Source organism: Rhynchophorus ferrugineus, unplaced genomic scaffold, assembly GCF_030347505.1.
Source record: "Rhynchophorus ferrugineus isolate W39M unplaced genomic scaffold, kcgeb_rfMv2 rfM1, whole genome shotgun sequence".
NCBI lineage: Eukaryota > Metazoa > Arthropoda > Insecta > Coleoptera > Curculionidae > Rhynchophorus > Rhynchophorus ferrugineus.
The window spans coordinates 94,654,494-94,676,143 of record NW_027472580.1 but is presented as its reverse complement, the minus strand read 5'-3'; the positions used below and the strand labels follow the sequence as shown (position 1 = coordinate 94,676,143).

Sequence of the window (21,650 nt, the reverse complement as noted above, 5' to 3'; positions counted from 1 at the left end):
CGACCATGTAAATCCTTTTAGTCGTTTTTTAGGACAAAAGTGTTATATCGCACGACTGATACGACCATGTATATTCGAAGAAGCGAAAATGAATGTCTATGATAGGTCTGAATTCTCACCACTTATATCAAAGTACACTGTATAACTAATATATTTAATATAACTCAATTTTTAATTTAGTTTTTAATAACACTCTCAGTACTATGGCCTAGTGTTGTTATATATAATATGAATTCTTTCCACCTGGTCAAACTATCACTAAAGAAATAATTATTTTACATGCTTTTAGTGTCAAGAGTGGAATCATGAATCAATAACACTTTGTTTTACTTCACCGCGAATCATGTACCTTCTTAAACAGAACTGGAAATTAATCAGCTCAGCAACTACCCTATTTGCTTGATTTAGCTCCATTAAATTTCTGGCTACTTTCTAAACAAAAAAAACTACTTACTATTATTTCAAAGACTTTTCGTTGAATTTTAAAAGTATTACTATTTTTCGATCAAGGCTTTTTACTTTGCGTAAATACATCTAGTGATAAAGTAGTCCACATTTATTAAATTGCGTTTTGTTGAAGTAAACTTCCTGTAGTTTTGTTTTTCGTGATTCACGATTTCTGTAATTCAAATAATGTCTTGGAGGAAAATAATCGATTCTCAATTTAAAACAGATAAGGCTGTTTAACTCAGAGGAACTCTCGATGTTTTTTATATTTTTATTGCTTCTAGAAAATGTATATCGGAGTTTTTATTGTCGTATTGGAAAACTTTTTCGTGAATGGAAATAATGGAAAATATCAGATAAATAAAAATACCTACCGAATATCTTTCGCGGTAACTAATTAAATATATATATATATATATATATATATATATATATATATATATATATATATATATATATATATATATATATATATATGAACGAATATATTGGAATAAATCCTTTTTCCCTCGTGTGTTTGCCGATTAACGATTAAAAATAATATTTATAAAAAGCAATTTAAAACAAAAGAGTCGGTCAACATATACAGGGGCTAGACAAAATAACATGAACACCATACAATATAGTGGATGCTATATTGTATGCTATAATGCAATGGATATAATCTCTATATATGCTAAGAAACTGAAATAAAATGTCATGAATTGTATAATGTTAAAGCTTAGGATTTTTTGATACATCCAATATATGGTTCAAATATAATAGCTTCCGATTATGAATTGTTTAGATCTCTGTAGAATTCTCAATGATATTAGACATTTAATTCAATTATTAAACCAGAAATTATAGAAACTCGTAAGGTAAACCCAAAAAATGGTAAAACATTGTGGATCGTAGTATGGGGCAAAGCAAAAGCAGTTCAACTTTATTGAAAAAAAAACAAATGGCTTGTGTTCCAAATTATATAGAGATATAGCAATAAATAAAATCAAATTTACAAACAAAATAATTAAAGTTAATTCAAAATCAGGTGTAATAATTTAATTTCACCTAATTACCATGTTAACTAATTTAGTCTAAGTTACTATAAACATCTAATTGTGAAAATCTATAGGCTATTTGGAAGATATTCCCCCAAAAGTATTTCTCTACAAACAAATGTTTAAGCCTGTGGCATTCAAATATGAATTGAACCAAAAGGAACAATTTAGATATAATTCACTATAAATGTCTCGTAATGCTTTAGCAACGGACACTATTTACCAGATCATTCTTTATAGCTAGTCGAGCTCTATAGACTCCTTTAAGATCGAGTGTGGACTCGAATGTACACGTAAATATAATAATTTGTTAGATACTAAGCAATTCTATAGTAGAAATCATCAGATTTTAACTTCAATATAACTTACTTAATAATTACTTTTCCAGATCGTAATTTCAGTAATATCATTAAGATGACTGATTAAATAATGATGGTAAATTTTAAAATATCATAAAGTCATATCAATCAATAACAAAGGGATGATATTAGTAAATTAGCGGCCATACATAATATAAAATTACGACTGCTGATTACTAATTAAAACGTTTAATACTTTTAGTACATTTACCAAATATTCAAAAATGAAATGTGAAATTAGAGCCCCGCCAAAAACAAATAAATTATTAAACATAATTTAAGTTGTATTAATATCAAATACACTCATATATATAGACTGGTATTGGAAGAGATTCTAGGTTTTCAACCTACCACAAAGCTGTTTTGCATAAACACATTCTTAAGTCCTTATGGCATTTAGATTGGCCAAAAGGAATTTCAGAAATGGGCACCATTAATCAAATTATTAGAAAACTCCAAAGGTCATTAATAGACTGACAAGAAGATTCAAGAAAACTTTTGACCTATTATAATAATATTGTATTAGTATAAGAACAGATTATAGTACAAGTGTACACCTAAATATTAGTATAAATAAGATGTTAGAACCAAAGAAACACCAGTGTAAAAACATTTAGTTTTTAATTTCAACAGAACTTATTGTTTCAGATCATAATTTTAGTAATATAATTGAATAATAGATCAAAAGATAATAAAATAAATTAAAAAAATAAAAAGTTATACTCTCAACTCGACATAAAATAAAAGAGATTGGTTTATAGTTGTATGAACAAATATGGACCTATGGGCATTAACCAAATTATTAGAAAACTCCAAAGGTCATTAATAGACTGACAAGAAGATTCAAGAAAACTTTTGACCTATTATAATAATATTGTGTTAGTATAAAAACAGACTATAGTACAAGTGTACACCTAAATATTAGTATAAATAAGATGTTAGAACCAAAGAAACACCAGTGTAAAAACATTTAGTTTTTAATTTCAACAGAACTTATTGTTTCAGATCATAATTTTAGTAATATAATTGAATAATAGATCAAAAGATAATAAAATAAATTAAAAAAATAAAAAGTTATACTCTCAACTCGACATAAAATAAAAGAGATTGGTTTATAGTTGTATGAACAAATATGGACCTATGGGCATTAACCAAATTATTAGAAAACTCCAAAGGTCATTAATAGACTGACAAGAAGATTCAAGAAAACTTTTGACCTATTATAATAATATTGTGTTAGTATAAAAACAGACTATAGTACAAGTGTACACCTAAATATTAGTATAAATAAGATGTTAGAACCAAAGAAACACCAGTGTAAAAACATTTAGTTTTTAATTTCAACAGAACTTATTGTTTCAGATCATAATTTTAGTAATATAATTGAATAATAGATCAAAAGATAATAAAATAAATTAAAAAAATAAAAAGTTATACTCTCAACTCGACATAAAATAAAAGAGATTGGTTTATAGTTGTATGAACAAATATGGACCTATGGGCATTAACCAAATTATTAGAAAACTCCAAAGGTCATTAATAGACTGACAAGAAGATTCAAGAAAACTTTTGACCTATTATAATAATATTGTGTTAGTATAAAAACAGACTATAGTACAAGTGTACACCTAAATATTAGTATAAATAAGATGTTAGAACCAAAGAAACACCAGTGTAAAAACATTTAGTTTTTAATTTCAACAGAACTTATTGTTTCAGATCATAATTTTAGTAATATAATTGAATAATAGATCAAAAGATAATAAAATAAATTAAAAAAATAAAAAGTTATACTCTCAACTCGACATAAAATAAAAGAGATTGGTTTATAGTTGTATGAACAAATATGGACCTATGGGCATTAACCAAATTATTAGAAAACTCCAAAGGTCATTAATAGACTGACAAGAAGATTCAAGAAAACTTTTGACCTATTATAATAATATTGTGTTAGTATAAAAACAGACTATAGTACAAGTGTACACCTAAATATTAGTATAAATAAGATGTTAGAACCAAAGAAACACCAGTGTAAAAACATTTAGTTTTTAATTTCAACAGAACTTATTGTTTCAGATCATAATTTTAGTAATATAATTGAATAATTGATCAAAAAAATAATGAAATAAATTTAAAAAATTAAAAGGTTATACTCTCAACTCGACATAAAATAAAAGAGATTGGTTTATAGTTGTATGAACAAATATGGACCTATGGGCATTAACCAAATTATTAGAAAACTCCAAAGGTCATTAATAGACTGACAAGAAGATTCAAGAAAACTTTTGACCTATTATAATAATATTGTGTTAGTATAAAAACAGACTATAGTACAAGTGTACACCTAAATATTAGTATAAATAAGATGTTAGAACCAAAGAAACACCAGTGTAAAAACATTTAGTTTTTAATTTCAACAGAACTTATTGTTTCAGATCATAATTTTAGTAATATAATTGAATAATAGATCAAAAGATAATAAAATAAATTAAAAAAATAAAAAGTTATACTCTCAACTCGACATAAAATAAAAGAGATTGGTTTATAGTTGTATGAACAAATATGGACCTATGGGCATTAACCAAATTATTAGAAAACTCCAAAGGTCATTAATAGACTGACAAGAAGATTCAAGAAAACTTTTGACCTATTATAATAATATTGTGTTAGTATAAAAACAGACTATAGTACAAGTGTACACCTAAATATTAGTATAAATAAGATGTTAGAACCAAAGAAACACCAGTGTAAAAACATTTAGTTTTTAATTTCAACAGAACTTATTGTTTCAGATCATAATTTTAGTAATATAATTGAATAATAGATCAAAAGATAATAAAATAAATTAAAAAAATAAAAAGTTATACTCTCAACTCGACATAAAATAAAAGAGATTGGTTTATAGTTGTATGAACAAATATGGACCTATGGGCATTAACCAAATTATTAGAAAACTCCAAAGGTCATTAATAGACTGACAAGAAGATTCAAGAAAACTTTTGACCTATTATAATAATATTGTGTTAGTATAAAAACAGACTATAGTACAAGTGTACACCTAAATATTAGTATAAATAAGATGTTAGAACCAAAGAAACACCAGTGTAAAAACATTTAGTTTTTAATTTCAACAGAACTTATTGTTTCAGATCATAATTTTAGTAATATAATTGAATAATAGATCAAAAGATAATAAAATAAATTAAAAAAATAAAAAGTTATACTCTCAACTCGACATAAAATAAAAGAGATTGGTTTATAGTTGTATGAACAAATATGGACCTATGGGCATTAACCAAATTATTAGAAAACTCCAAAGGTCATTAATAGACTGACAAGAAGATTCAAGAAAACTTTTGACCTATTATAATAATATTGTGTTAGTATAAAAACAGACTATAGTACAAGTGTACACCTAAATATTAGTATAAATAAGATGTTAGAACCAAAGAAACACCAGTGTAAAAACATTTAGTTTTTAATTTCAACAGAACTTATTGTTTCAGATCATAATTTTAGTAATATAATTGAATAATTGATCAAAAAAATAATGAAATAAATTTAAAAAATTAAAAGGTTATACTCTCAACTCGACATAAAATAAAAGAGATTGGTTTATAGTTGTATGAACAAATATGGACCTATGGGCATTAACCAAATTATTAGAAAACTCCAAAGGTCATTAATAGACTGACAAGAAGATTCAAGAAAACTTTTGACCTATTATAATAATATTGTGTTAGTATAAAAACAGACTATAGTACAAGTGTACACCTAAATATTAGTATAAATAAGATGTTAGAACCAAAGAAACACCAGTGTAAAAACATTTAGTTTTTAATTTCAACAGAACTTATTGTTTCAGATCATAATTTTAGTAATATAATTGAATAATAGATCAAAAGATAATAAAATAAATTAAAAAAATAAAAAGTTATACTCTCAACTCGACATAAAATAAAAGAGATTGGTTTATAGTTGTATGAACAAATATGGACCTATGGGCATTAACCAAATTATTAGAAAACTCCAAAGGTCATTAATAGACTGACAAGAAGATTCAAGAAAACTTTTGACCTATTATAATAATATTGTGTTAGTATAAAAACAGACTATAGTACAAGTGTACACCTAAATATTAGTATAAATAAGATGTTAGAACCAAAGAAACTCTAGTGTAGAAACATTTAGTTTTTAATTTCAACAGAACTTATTGTTTCAGATCATAATTTTAGTAATATAATTGAATAATAGATCAAAAAATAATAAAATAAATTTAAAAAATTAAAAAGTTATATTCTCAACTCGACATAAAATAAAAGAGATTGGTTTATAGTTGTATAAACAAATATGGACCTATGGGCATTAACCAAATTATTAGAAAACTCCAAAGGTCATTAATAGACTGACAAGAAGATTCAAGAAAACTTTTGACCTATTATAATAATATTGTGTTAGTATAAGAACAGATTATAGTACAAGTGTACACCTAAATATTAGTATAAATAAGATGTTAGAACCAAAGAAACACCAGTGTAAAAACATTTAGTTTTTAATTTCAACAGAACTTATTGTTTCAGATCATAATTTTAGTAATATAATTGAATAATAGATCAAAAAAAACAATGAAATAAATTTAAAAAATTAAAAAGTTATACTCTCAACTTGACAAAAAATAAAAGAGATTGGTTTATCAGTTGTATTAACCAATTTGGACCTATGGGGTACACTAAAACATCAAACCAACTAGTAATCCAATGCACCCAAAACAAAGTTCTACGATTAATTACCAATGCTTATCGCTGCGTAACCAACGAAGAGCTGCACTATGACCTCGAAATCAAATTAGTTTACGGTGTTATCCAAGATTTCGCTGTAAAACCTGAAATAAGGTTACTAAATCATAGCAACGTGGAATCAATGTAGTTACTGGACAACACGCAGGAAATCAGAAGATTGGAGCGAACCAAATCACACGAACTTGTTTAGTGTATAAGCGTTACACTTAACTCTAGCTTAAGTAATTTAATTTTGTTTCGGAAATAATTAATTTAAAAAAAAATAGTAAACCGTTAGAATAATTAGTGACCATAGATGACACTTATTAAATATCAAATACTCAAACATTTCCAAATCTAAATAGGGTTAATATTTCATATATATGTTATAATGCAATGATTCAATGATTTTGTGATGTTGATATTTGATTTAAACAAAAACAAGTATAAAAATAATTTTCTATAAAGTAAAAAAATGAGTATATCGACGGAAACAAATTAATTAAGCCAGTGTTCAATTAGCTGTTAATTGGCGTAAAACCAATTATGACGAGCGGCCGTCAACCCATCCATTCTGACATCCTCCTAACCGACGCAACCTCCTCACCACAGAGCTGACCACGAAAAATCCGTCACACAGACTAGACGTACGACGGCATTAACTCGTCATGGCTCGGACGAAAGTAACCAGAATCTCGCGACCGGAGTAACGAGGCTGAGGCCGTCGCGATGCCACCGACGCTGGCGAACGACTGAGATGCGGGGGCGTCGCTTGAGGCTTAACTGGTGGTTGCAGGAGACGTCGCGCGTCGACCGTCCGACGGCGCGCTCTTCTGCAACAACCGTGACGGCAGCGGCAGCGATGTGTTGCCGAGATGGTGTGTGGTCTGTTGTCTTTTGCCTTCGGTGGCCCGGTGAACGGGACCACTTACGGATGCGGGATGCGAGCAGGAATTAGGACGCGATCCGACCCGGAGTGATCGAACATTCGGTTTTTCCAGGCGAGAACATTAGATATGGATTTATGTGAGGCCTGATTCATTTTCTAAATGGGAAAATGCGTATAAGTGCTTTCGTCGGCTGGTTTTTTCTTTCGGTCGATGGGAGGAATGTCGGATCTCGATTGAGAGCAGATAAGTATGGTTGGTTTAGAGGATCTCTCGATGTTTTTTCCCCTTTTTTGTTCATTATGTTTCGAGAGTTTGTACCAAGCCTTCTATACTCGCTTTGGAAAACCTTTTTATGTGAATGTAAATTATGTTAAGCCAGACAGTAAAACATATACGCGAAGACATAAAGAATCTTACTGTTATTATTTATTATAGCACTATAGTAAATTAACAATAATGGTATTTCTTTTTATCCAAATTACGCTTTTAAAATTACAAGGTACTTATCTAACCGTCGGCACATTTAGCTTAACATCTATGTCAGTGAGTATCACTAATTCACTGAACCAGATCAGATCGTTTTATTCTCTTAAATCATCTGACTAAGCCATCATTATATAGAAGCTGGACAAACTCAACATTGATGTGCTGATGGAGCCTCTGTTCGTGTCTTTGGGCATACTCCTTGATAACGTTATCGACAATTTCTACCTTCAGGTCCTTATGCAAATTGTCATTACGAATATGAAGAAGCATCAACAATATCTTGCAGTATATATGCTTATTTTGGAATCTTTGGACGGTATTTCAATTGCTTTGATGCCATAAGCCTACACTGGTTTCAAGCTTTACTGGGAAGGCAAAAGGTTATCACATACTAACAAGGCTGCATATCTACACAATAACCAGTACATTTTATCTTAACATGTGGCTTCCACCTGAGTTTAACATCAAGAGTCAAGTATATTTGGCTGGAACTTGATTCTTTTGACTTCCTTTTAGTTCATTGTGTTTCGAACGTTTGTACCAAGCATTTTCTAAATGGGAAAATGAGTAGAAGTGTTTTCGTCGGCTGGTTTTTTCTTTCGGCCGATGGGAGGAATGTCGGATCTCTATTGAGAGCAAATAAGTCTGGTTGATTTAGGGAATCTCTCGATGTTTTTGTCCCCTTTTTCTTTCATTATGTTTCGAGAGTTTGTACCAAGCCTTTTATAGTCGTACTAGAAAACCTTTTTATGTGAATGTAAATTATGTTAAGCTAGACAATAAAGCATAGGGAGGTACAGTTATAGTTATGCGCGAAGACATAAAAAATCTTACTGTTATTATGTATTATAGCACTATAATGAATTAAAAGCAATGCTTTTCTTTTTATCCCATTTACGCTCTTAAAATTACAAAGTACTTATCTAACCGTCGACACATTTAGCTTAACATCTATGTCACTGAGTATTACTAATTCACTGAACCAGATCAGATCGTTTTATTCTCTTAAATAATCTGACTAAGCCATCATTATATAGAAGCTGGACAAACTCAACATTGATGTGCTGATGGAGCCTCTGTTCGTGTCTTTGGGCATACTCCTTGATAACGTTATCGACAATTTCTACCTTTAGGTCCTTATGCAAATTGTCATTACGAATACGAAGAAGCATCAACAATATCTTGCAGTATATATGCTTATTTTGGAATGTTTGGACGGTATTTCAATTGCTTGGATGCCATAAGCCCACACTGGTTTCAAGCTTTACTGGGAAGGCAAAAGGTTATCACATACTAACAAGGCTGCAAATCTACACAATAATCAGTACATTTTATCTTAACATGTGGCTTCCACCTGAGTTTAACATCAAGAGTCATGTATATTTGGCTGGAACTTGATTCTTTTGATTTCCTTTTTTAGTTTATTGTATTTCGAACGTTTGTACCAAGCATTTTCTAAATGGGAAAACGAGTATAAGTGCTTTCGTCGACTGGTTTTTTCTTTCAGCCGATGGGAGGAATGTCGGATGTCGATTGAGAGCAAATAAGTTTCGTTGGTTTAGAGGATCTCTCGATGTTTTTGTCCCCTTTTTCTTTCATTATGTTTCGAGAGTTTGTACCAAGCCTTTTATAGTCGTACTAGAAAACCTTTTTATGTGAATGTAAATTATGTTAAGCTAGACAATAAAGCATATGGAGGTACAGTTATAGTTATGTGCGAAGACATAAAAAATCTTACTGTTATTATGTATTATAGCACTATAATAAATAAAAAATAATGCTTTTCTTTTTATCCAATTTATGCTACTAAAATTACAAAGTACGTATCTAACCGTCGACACATTTAGCTTAACATCTATGTCACTGAGAATTACTAATTCACTGAACCAGATCAGATGGTTTTATTCTCCTTAATCATCTGACTAAGTCATCATTATATAGAAGCTGGACAAACTCAACATTGATATGCTGATGGAGCTTCTGTTCGTGTCTTTGGGCATACTCCTTGATAACGTTATCAACAATTTCTACCTTTAGGTCCTTATGCAAATTGTCATTACGAATATGTAGAAGCATCAACAATATCTTGCAGTACCTTGTTTTAGAATCTTTGGACGATATTTAAATTGCTTTGATGCCATAAGGTCACACTGGTTTGATACCAAAATTTAACTATCAATAGTAAATAACCGAAAAGTAATTACTAACACAACCTATAGAAATAGTATTTTCAAATATCCCCATAAATAGGTCCCCTTCCCTCTGCAATAATTAAATTAAATTAATTAACTTTTCCAAATTTGCTTGTAAAAACTGAGAGAGATAGAGATGTAACAATAAATATAACAAAATATATACAGGAGGTAGCAAGCACAGTGTGTAACATACTCAGCCAAATTCTCCAGAAAATTGTTAAAAGTAAATCTATTGTAATTTTTAAACATGCAATTGCTAGCTCTTCAAGCGCTACTCGAGCTTGGCATTATTATAGTTATATACTTATTAGCAAGTATTGATATCAAATGGAACAAGTTTTGGTAGACCACACTTTAGTAGGGTACTTTAGCCGATAGCAACAAAAAGGTTTTTCGTGGAAAACTATCAAGTGAAAACTATGTTTTTTAAGAAAATTAAACATCACAAATCATAGATACAGTCCAATATGTATTGACGTCAACATAACTTTTAAATAGGCTTGGTTGGCGCAGTAGTAAAAGCGACAGGATGGTACACCTATTGTTGCGATAGTCGCGGGTTCGAATCCTGCTGGGTCATGATCGCAAATTTATGTTTGTGATTGTTTAATATTTGTGATTGTACTAGGCGGCTACTAAGAGTGGAAAATCTGGCAAGGAAAATGATCCCAGTCACGCCAGTAACTAAGGTGGTTAAGACCGCATGTCTTCTGGGATGATTTCTATGTTGGTCACTCACCGGAGCCCATGTTAAACAGTAGGTCCAGTCCAGATAAACCCTCGTTGGTAAAAAGCATACTTTAAAATTAAAAAAAAAATTTTAAATAATACTGTTAAACCTGAAAAAGTAATTTGTTCATTTGACCCTTGGATGGTCTTAAAGACAGGTCGATTTTCCGACAAATACTTCGAATGATAAGATAAGTAGCGTCTAATGATTGACGATATCTTTAAAAAATAATTAGGAACCAAAAAAAAAGCCCATCGACCCATATCAAAAACCTCATTACACCAACAACCCAAAAGCAACGAAGAAAAAAAACGCTAAAACAAAATCGATGATCGCCAAGCTGTATTACTGAAATAATAATCTCCTCGATAAAGCCCACCTACACAGCCAACTCGACGTTAAGTATATGTCTGAGGGTCGAAATCTGATTCGGAGACAACTTTTTGTTTTAAAATGCGCCCAACATAAAAGTTGAACGGAAATAATGTATAGAAGTACGGCAAACATTGCTTAAGTGAAAAAACCTATTTGGAACTTCGGCTCTGTCGAAGTTCGGCGATGAGGGGGGGAGGCGACGGTTAAAAGGTGAAACGTTCGCCGGTTGCCCATTATCCTGCGACGTAGGGCCGAGAAGGAAAGACGGGAAAAAGTTTTCAGATTCAACTCCGAGCACAGTTTCCATGACAAATGTATCGCTTCGGTTTAATCAATTAGCACGCTTCAAGTGAGACATTTAAAGTTCGACTGGTAATGGGGTTGGAGTTTGTTGGAAGTGGCGTTGCCGCGACGCAGTCGGTTGTTTTCTCTCGCCGGCAAAACAGGAAACTTACTGAAAAATGAGTGTAAACTTATTACGACGTATCAAATATGATTTATATCTCGCAATAACATATAGTTGGTTTAGTTTTAATAAAGCTATTGCCACTAGGCGTGCACATAACTTAGTTGTAGAAAAGTTGTGCTTGTGATGGCTAAGTTAAAAGCATGCATGTCAATAAGTTATAGTTTGAGTAGTGATGAAACCACAATTTCACTTTATTCAGATCTACCACAGGCGCTAACAATACTACCTATTAGCCTTTTTCGATTAAAATCAATACCTTCGGCGCTTGCATGTATTTTGACCCGTGATATATATTGGCAGAACCGAAAAGAATAGTGATGGCTATATGAATAGTAATGTAGCGACCTTAGGGCATGTCGAATTTTACATCGTGGAATAACGGTCTACAAAATACCCAGAAATATAATTCCAGATGTTGAACACGGGCGGGGTGCCAGCAGAGCCAACTAGAACCCGATAACGAATAGCTGGCGGCAACCGCGAGACGTTTATCTGGGATGTTATTGAAGGGTATTGCGGGTCATTTAGTGCTCAACCCTCGTTTGGTTTAGACGTGCCACCATCGACTGCCCAAGCCTCGTCTCCAGGTAACACCGCTGCCATCCGTTTTATCATTTGTATTTTTCACATTTTTTATATAGCCAATAAATAACGGTCACATAATGCAAACACCACTGTTTCATTTCGTTTTACCTCCATTCACCGAGCCACATCATTTACCCTAAAGTAGGCTTTGGTTTAGCGATTTAAAAGTGGTAATTTTGACGTCAAGTAGCAACATGGAAGACCAAAAGAGTTCGAAGACCTAGTGAGCTCAAATCAATTCAACCAAACAATTATGCAAACAAATATGCCGTTTCGAACAGTTTCAACGTCACAGTCTTACTACGCCAATTCCAAAAAAAGAACGCATGGGTTAATCCAGAAGAATCATCCACATGATAGTCGATTTGACATTCACAGTCCGGATGGTTCATCAAAATAACATTGAACTCACGTCATCAATATGTTTAATGTATTGCCTGCTGTAATTTGTAAATTCGTTTTAGAATAAGACAATATGTTCCTTCTCATTTTATTCCAGTTAAAAAGAGCCACAATATGATCACATTATGTACTATACACATTATATAGTACATGTTAGAAACCCGCAATCGTTGTTTTAACGCTTTGCTTCTTTTGATACACTTCAAAAACTCTGAAAATTCCGAACACCGTCACAGAAATATCTCAAAAAAAAAGAAAAAAATAATCTTGGATTCACCGAAAAGAAACAGTCTTCATACGAAGAGGGTGAGGAATCAATATTGACGTTGGCTTTATTAGAGATCAAATATATGAAAAACATAAAACAGCGAGTAGTTTTTTTCAATCAACATAATTTAATACAATTATTTGAGAGGAAACTGTTATTTTGGAAAGTATGCATAGAAAGCTTAGAAATATGCAGCTGTTTAAGGGCTGTAGAACATACACTTCATACACTGTTGAGTAATATAGGATTTAAATGGTGTAAATATATCTTACGAAGAGGTTTAATGGAACTTCCAGATATTTTTCTTGAAAGAATATAATCTTTAAAAGTATATAATAAAATCAAGGAAGACTTATTATTTCAATTTGTGTATTTAAAAGAGACATGGATATTTCAGAACGGGACCAATATACCTATTGGTCGCTGAGTGCAAGATGATAATAAACATAGAGTTAAGCTAATATAAGTTGATAAAAAATTTAAAATTTGGAATAACAATTGAGTAAGCTTTATTAATAATAATAGTCGTAACATTCATTAATAATTCATTGCAGATATATTGTTCTTCATGCTGGAACCATAAATAGTTAACTATGAACTGGTGAATGGTTTGGATGACTTGATCAGACACATTGAAGAAGAAATTGACAAATGATGGAATTATGAAAAAATGTTAGATAGATTGGAAATTAACAGCTTAGTTATTCACTTGAATGAAAGTGTCTGAACATGGGATTATGATGCAATGCTGAAAATTTCCAAAACAGAGTGATGAGAGAGGAAACAACTAGTGGTGAGTAAATAATTCATATCAATGTAAGAAATCTTATTGTATAGTGTGAAAGATACAGGCATGTATATAATTGTTCAGAACATACATCAGCATTTCTTCTCTAATGAGAGTAAAGTATATTACTTGAATAAACAATTGTTAATTAGATGGATCAGGCCTCCAGGGGATACCATTAAATAAAAAAAAAAGCGTCTAGAACTCTAACTCATAGGTGATATCATAATTATAATAACACAGCCCTAAGCTACAAACTGTTATAAATTCCTCCTAAACGGTTGGACCATTTTGATGAATTTTTTGGCATGTTCGACAATGGCTTATATTCAGGATCCTGTGTAGGGCTCCAGGATTTTTTATCTCTTAAACATTTTTTGATCATAAGAATATATCACAACAAAACTACAAAATTGGATCAACTCATAGTATTTGTTTTATTATCGTTTATTGTGTAGGGACCTTGAGGCACGTCGAATTTTACATCGTGGAATAACGGTCTACAAAATACCCAGAAATATAATCCCAGATGTTGAACACGGGCGGGGTGCCAACTGGAACCCGACAACGAATAGCTGGCGGCAACCCCGAGACTTTTATCTGGGATATTATTGAAGGGTATTTCGATTCATTCAGTGCTCAACCATCGTTTGGTTTAGACGTGCCACCATTGACTGCCCAAGTCTCGTCTACAGGTAATACCGCTACCATCCGTTTTTATATAATTGTATTTTTCACATTTTTTTATATCTATACATAGTATAAAACAAAGTCGCCTTTTCTGTCCTTATAACCCTATGTGCGCTTAAATCTTTAAAACTACGCAACGGATTTTGATGCGGTTTTTTTCAATAGATAGAGTGATTCAAGAGGAAGGTTTATATGTATAATACATGCATAATATACTAAGGCAACATTGCTAATTTTAGAGGTTTCTAACGTGATGTCGTAAATTAACCTATTTTTTAGGCTTATTTAGCAATTAGCAAAAACGCTGCCTAACCCTACGAGTTAGATCAAATTAATGTACTACAGTATTGTACACCATAAAAAGGTCTACAAAAAAGTCCGCGATGGTATATGTTTATCTTTTAGGGATAACCCACATTAACCATTTTTATTGTTTACTTTTTACGTGAGAAAATGGCTTATTTACGAAGCTATTTTAAGCGATACGGCATTAATCCTTATCGAATTAAGTACCTTAAATACAGTGTGCAATTAATATAGATCAATATGGTTCCTTACAGCATGTAAATTAAACAAATATTTTCGGAGATATTACAAATTTAAAATTTGCGTTTAAAAATGTGTAATGTAATAAAAATTGTATGAATTTAGATATTCCAAAGATAGCAGGAAATCTTCATAGTAAGTATAGGGGAAGAGGAATTGTTTTACTCCAAATTTAATGCGTGCAGGCCAAGGGCAGTAATGAATGAACCAAAAATACTGGATCGATTTTAATCATGTTTTCATTGAGTGACATAGGCATATATATTTTATGCCCGTGCAAAGTCGGAGCGGGCCGCTATGTTTTTATATACAACGTTCATATTTTTTCTGTAGTGTATTTAATTTAGTATCAGCATTGCACCCGTGCGAAGCCGGGGCGGGTCGCTAGTTGCCAATAAATAGCGGTCACATAATATAAACACCACTGTTTCATTTCGTTTTACCTCCATTCACCGAGTCACATCATTTACCCTAAAATTGAAAACGATTTTTTTCGATAATATTGATTAATGTCAACCAATATTAAAACAATTAATCGTAAGTAACGAAACAAATTAGATATATCAACGACCTTTAACACCCACCAGCAAGAAACCGAATAATTAAGGCTGGAGGAGGCCCCGTCGTAAAAGAATCGAACCTGCGTATCCTTATAACTCACCGCTTAATGTTTCTGTTTATCGTCGAGCCCTTTCCGAGACGGTATCGCGCTAATGGCAGCGAAAAGCGAACGGTTCACGGTGTTTTTTCGCCCATCCCGCCACCGGCGAGAATGTTCCCGGACGATTTAGGGGACCGCCGGGGGCTATAAAATTGAAATTTATAATGCCGATCTGGCAATCGTCGGCTCCTGATGACTGGCGATTTATCGCGATATTCGTTAAAATCGGAATTAAATTAAATAAATAAATAAATCGATGATTGTTCCGTGTTGATTTGCTGACGAATATATTCATTAAATAAAATAAATTTATTAATGAGGATTATATTGAGTTAAACAATTGAATTGCGACTAGTAACTGCGTTTATACATATTTAAGAAAATGGTTTAATTTTCTTAAATATGTATAAGAGTTGTAATGTCTTTTCTTTTGTATAGTTTATTAGACCAATTAACCATTAGAACTGTTTTTGTAATATTTTCTTTGTATAGTTTAAAGTCTCCCTTTGCCTACTAGGAGTTTATTTGGATTGGACCTATATATTATATAATATATTATATCATATATAATATATTATATTATATCATATATTATATCTTATATTATACTTATTGTCCTTTAGGGTAAATTAGATGGCTCGGTGAATGGAGGTAAAACGAAATGAAACAGTGGTGTTTATATTATGTGATCGTTATTTATTGAAGTAATATAAAAATGTGGAAAATACAAAATAAATAAAACGGATGGCAGCGGTGTTACCTGGAGACGAAGCTTGGGCAGTTGATGGAGGCACGTCTAAACCAAACCATGGTCGAGTACTGAATGAATGGAAGTACCATTCAATAACATCCGAGATAAACGTCTCGGAGTTGCCAGCTATTCGTTATCGGGTTCTAGTTGGCGCTACTGGAACCCCGCCCGTGTTCAACATCTGGGATTATATTTCTGGGTATGTTGTAGATCGTTATTCCACTATGTAAAATTCGACATGCCTCAAGGTCGCCACAGTACACTTGGCAGATTGTTGTGGTTTAACATTGTAAGGGTTACAATTTTAAAAAATCATGTTTTATTTCAGCTGTTGGCGGCACTTCAACACTAGATTCTTGTTTTTTACTGTTTTTGTCATTCTTAACTACTAATTACAACAGGCAAGTGAAAATATAAATAATTGGACACAAGCTTGGAAAATAAAAATTAATGAAAGTATACCTGTACATGTGCAGTTCACCTACAATCAGACCGTACAAGCACCAATAACATTAAATAATACTATCATTCCGTATAGTAACAACGCTAAATATTGACTCGGAATGAATCTTGATGCAAAACTTCGCTGAAACATATAAAGAGAAAAAGAAAGAGCTGGAATCGAAATATAGGAAAATGTACTGATTAATGGGAAGAAAATCATATTTATCAGTACATAATACACATATAAAGTACATATAAAGTATAGGATACTAGCAGAACAGGACACAGACTCAAAAGAATCAAACTATCTGATCTTGTGTAGTGTTATGTAGTGAGGTCTATATAATTAAAAAAAAATACAGCAATGACATGTATAAACAAGTTATATACTTAGATTTACGTTATAATAAAGGCAAATTGTAGGTTAGTCGGAAACGACTAGTAACAATGTAATAATTAAATAATAAAAACAATTTGTAACTACTGAAGATTTGCGAAAATTAATTTATATAAAATAATTCTTGGTTTGTAGGTAAAAAGATATTTAACGATTTAAAAAAATGCCAGAACGACAAATTGTAAGCAATTTCAGCTTACACCGAATATTATCGAAAAATTAAACTGTCGTGATTGTTCTAAAGCCTGTAGTCGGCATCGAACGTCTTAAAAAGTTTTTATTACGAAAGCTTAAGTCGCCTTATGTTTTGTCTCATTACTTTTCTCGGATTTTAATATCCAGGCTACACGTGGAATTCTTTATTTTCCCCAGATATCCATCCGACAATGATGCAAACTAATAAAAAATAACGTTACTTGAATAAATTTTACGACGAAATTATTTTTTCTATTAACTTCTAACAATTCGTCCGTAAGTTTCTTACTTTATCAAGTTTTTTGATGAAAAATTAACAACATAACATCTCATTCAGTTAAAATATGTTAACACTAATTAAAAATGTACAAACTAAGTATTTTTTGTATGATTTAATAACTTAAACAGTCTATAGTAGATGACGTCTTTATACAGTACTTCGGTGAATAAAAAAACTAATAAATTTATTAGCCCAAATAAATTTGGACAATCGTTGGAATATTTTTTTTATTGCTTAAACCAAATCAAAAAGCTTAACAACGCGGAAGAAATCTTTGATGGGGAAATATCAAATAAACATAACGAATCCACGAAATTTAAATCTGACAAGGAAGTTCTCCAGTATTGGAGATTTCCCGCTCTGATAACACAATGGGAAATATCCCCGATAAAATATGAACCTCGCATTCTTTTAACCTGACTGAACTCTATTAACCACCGAAGAACGAAAGCTGAATAGTTCTGCTAACCATCGGCCCCCGGCCTCATTCAAATATTGATATCTGCATGAGATTTCCGCACCTACACCGACTTTTCCGCCTTACTAGTTCCCTTTCCCATTATCCGCGAATATTCCCATCGCATCTAAGCTGATATACCGTCATTTATATTCAGTCGAGACGAAATCTCCAACAGAATAAAAACATTCCGTGTTCCACATTATAATATTCTCATTTCTCCTAAACCAGTCATCCTTTTTTTTCCCTCGTTCGCGTCCCTTAACCGTCTACTTTTTATTCACTATCCGAAACAAGAAGAAACAGAAAAGCGAAACAGACGACGTCCCAATTTCTATTCGAAAATAATACCTGAGTTTAGGACCGAAGCTCTCGGGCACGTTGATGGGAAAAAATTAGAAATGTCGCAAATAGTTACGTTTACGTCCATTCATGTTTAGAATTCAAAGATGTTCAGTTCGAGACTTTCATAGCCGAATAGGCAACAGAAGAAATTCTAAGAAAGCAAGTCATAAATTACGATTAGCCATCATGAATATAAACAAGAACATGTGTATATATGTAACAATATTCGTCTAGTCGGTCGGTCGGAATGTGTGGCTTCCAATGCGATTGTTTGTCCGAACACTCACTACGATTTTGTGGAAGGAATTGACACGAGAATTGAAAACACTGGTTGAACAAAAACTTGTTTATTGCGATATTAAATGATACATAGCGCTGTGGAAGTGGTACTGTTACAAGGGAGTAGAGAAAAGAAAAGAGAGCGAGACGTCGTCGTGGTGGTCTTTTATAGCCTAAAGGCCTAAAGGGTTATTACATATATATTTTTTTTGAAAATTATTTTTTATTCGAAAGAGTGGACTTCCAAGATGGTCCATTTTGAACCAAGTCGGGATCTGATGGTGGATTCGGGGAAATCGAAGGAAACGTTAAAATTTCAAAGGCATGTACAATAAATAATCAGATATTTGGGTATAATGTTAGTGCTAAGCTTATGTGACGGAAGACACAAATCTTCAACGTTTAGGAGTGAGAGGATATTGCTTTAAACATTATGGGGACGTACAGACAACTAATTATATATTATACATTTATTTAGGTAAACTGATGATGAAAATAGAGACCGGACCGCTGTACCCTTGAATTTTTGAGAAGATCTTAGTAAGCGTTTGCTTACCAAAGTCATTCAACGAAAAAACCATTCAGTTTGCTTTTTAAGCACTAACCATATCATATGGGAAGCCGTAGAAATATTGCAGGCAGCTGCCCCTATGGTGTAGTGATTAGAGCGTTCAGCTCACACGCGGGGGTCGCGGATTCGATTCCCCGGGGGCGCAACGACTTTATTATTGTTATTCTAGTTTGGTTAAAACACTTGTTAATCATTGAACAATATCTAATCGTTCTTTATATTTAATCATTGCTTATTTATTTTTTTATTCCTATTTTTCATCAAAGGAGCTGCATCTTTACTTGATGTACCCATTGTAATACTTAATAATATAACTGCATAATTTACTGAGTAAATATATAACATTAAAAAGATAAAAATAAAATATGTACATAATAATAGTATTTTATACACACATTACACATACATATATTACACAATAATATTTTTTTTACTTGACCATTCAACAACATAATTATACGTTTAAAAAGAGACAACATTGACGCCAAGAACGCTTCAAGTTAATTCCAGTACTTTAAAAATATTTTTTAAACATTGGAAATAATAATAAAAAATATATATGAATTAAGTTATACATCTAATATTATAACACAAAAACGCTATATCTCACGTGTTGAAATTGTCAAAAAACAGTTAGAAGGACAGAATAATTAAATCATAACAAAAAAGCTTCAAATAAAAAAATGGTTTTATATCGCATCACACGATAGACTTTCTAAAGTGTAAAAAAAGTCTCCTATAAAATATTCTGATTTTTATTTAGAATCAGTGATGATTCATTTAAAAATAAACTACATAATAAATATTATTTACCTCAAACTTTTTGTTGATGGTGTTTTTCAGATCATATGTCTGAGGATTGCTGATTAACACTGAAAAAAAAAACAGAAAAATATTAAAACATATTGCTAAATATTTTTTATCATGTTGGCTAAAACGTTAAATATTTTAACATTCATTTAACATTAAAATTCATTTAACATATTTAACCTGAAGTTGGTATCACTTTTATATCTGTTCCAAACTGCCAATATTCCATCAATAAAAGGCATAGTAGGCAATAAAAGGCAACAGATATATCACTGAAATTTGTTAATGTCAATTTTACTTATATCAGTATGCCCAATTCCTATATATATATATATATATATATATATATATATATATATATATATATATATATATATATATACACGCTCCCAACTAATGTAAAAAACAGAAAATATTTGTTTTTTATTTATTTAAATATTTGATTTAACTTCCAAATTGTATTTTTACAGTTTCTCTTAAAGTTAGAATTAAGTAGATAATGTCAACATAACATATAGTTAGTTCATACTGTTAGTTTAAGTTTAAGTTTGCCTTCATATTGGCTATTAGGTAGCAGAATTTGATATATTCTAATACAATAAGCTTAGACAAAATTAAATAGTACGTTTAGAAGTTACTTTAAGTACGTACGAGGTTTATTAAAAAATTGTACATACATACAAAACATAACGTACAAATATCTGTTACAAATATCACTATATTGATACAAAATTGCTCGAAAATTATAATAACGATAACATTTTTAAACTGATCAGTGTCATGGATTTTGCGACCAATATACTGAAGCATTCATATATTCATGTATCTGTATGCTTTTACATATTTTGCTTGTCATCTTGCAATATACTTGTAATAGCAGTATATATTTTAACTGATACTGTATATGTGTTGTATATTGTATATCTGTAAACAGACCCTAAATAGTCCCTAAGGCTGATGTGTCTATAATATACAAATAAATAAATAAACATAATGGCAGATAATGTAAAATGTAACTAATTATATAACACCGTTTGCTAGGTATCAAATTGTATATATCAATATCGTCAGTATTCCTAGTAGTTATGTAAATACGAGGGTTACTATTTACATTTCAGGAATTGACAACACTGTTGTCGAGTCCATCTGACGGTTTCGTGCGATGATTTTTTACGATTTTCGACGTGGATTATCAAAACAAGAGTGTATCAATCCAATTAATTTGACTTTTGGCTATGAAGCTCCATCAAAAACCACCGTGTATCGCTAGTTTAGTGAATTCAATCATTCAATCGGTCGTAGTTCACTGTCCGACGAGTTTCGTGAAGGTCGTCCAAAATCGGCTGTTGTACCAGAAAACATCGATGCCATATGCGAAATGATTAAGCAAGATCGTCATGTCACCTATTGTGA

General features: G+C 31.5%; 1 protein-coding gene across 2 annotated transcripts in view; it reads right to left on the bottom strand.

Annotated features, from left to right (window-relative positions):
- LOC143192873 (tyrosine-protein phosphatase non-receptor type 13) overlaps window positions 1-21,650 on the bottom strand; it is a 218,237-nt gene that overhangs the window by 128,007 nt on the left and 68,580 nt on the right. The window contains exon 2 of one of the 2 annotated variants that reach the window (XM_076398648.1): window positions 20,241-20,299. The exons of the other annotated variant lie outside the window; for it this stretch is intronic. The gene's annotated coding sequence lies outside the window, so the exon portion shown is untranslated. The remainder of the gene's footprint in view (window positions 1-20,240; window positions 20,300-21,650) is intronic. 2 annotated transcript variants of the gene reach the window in all.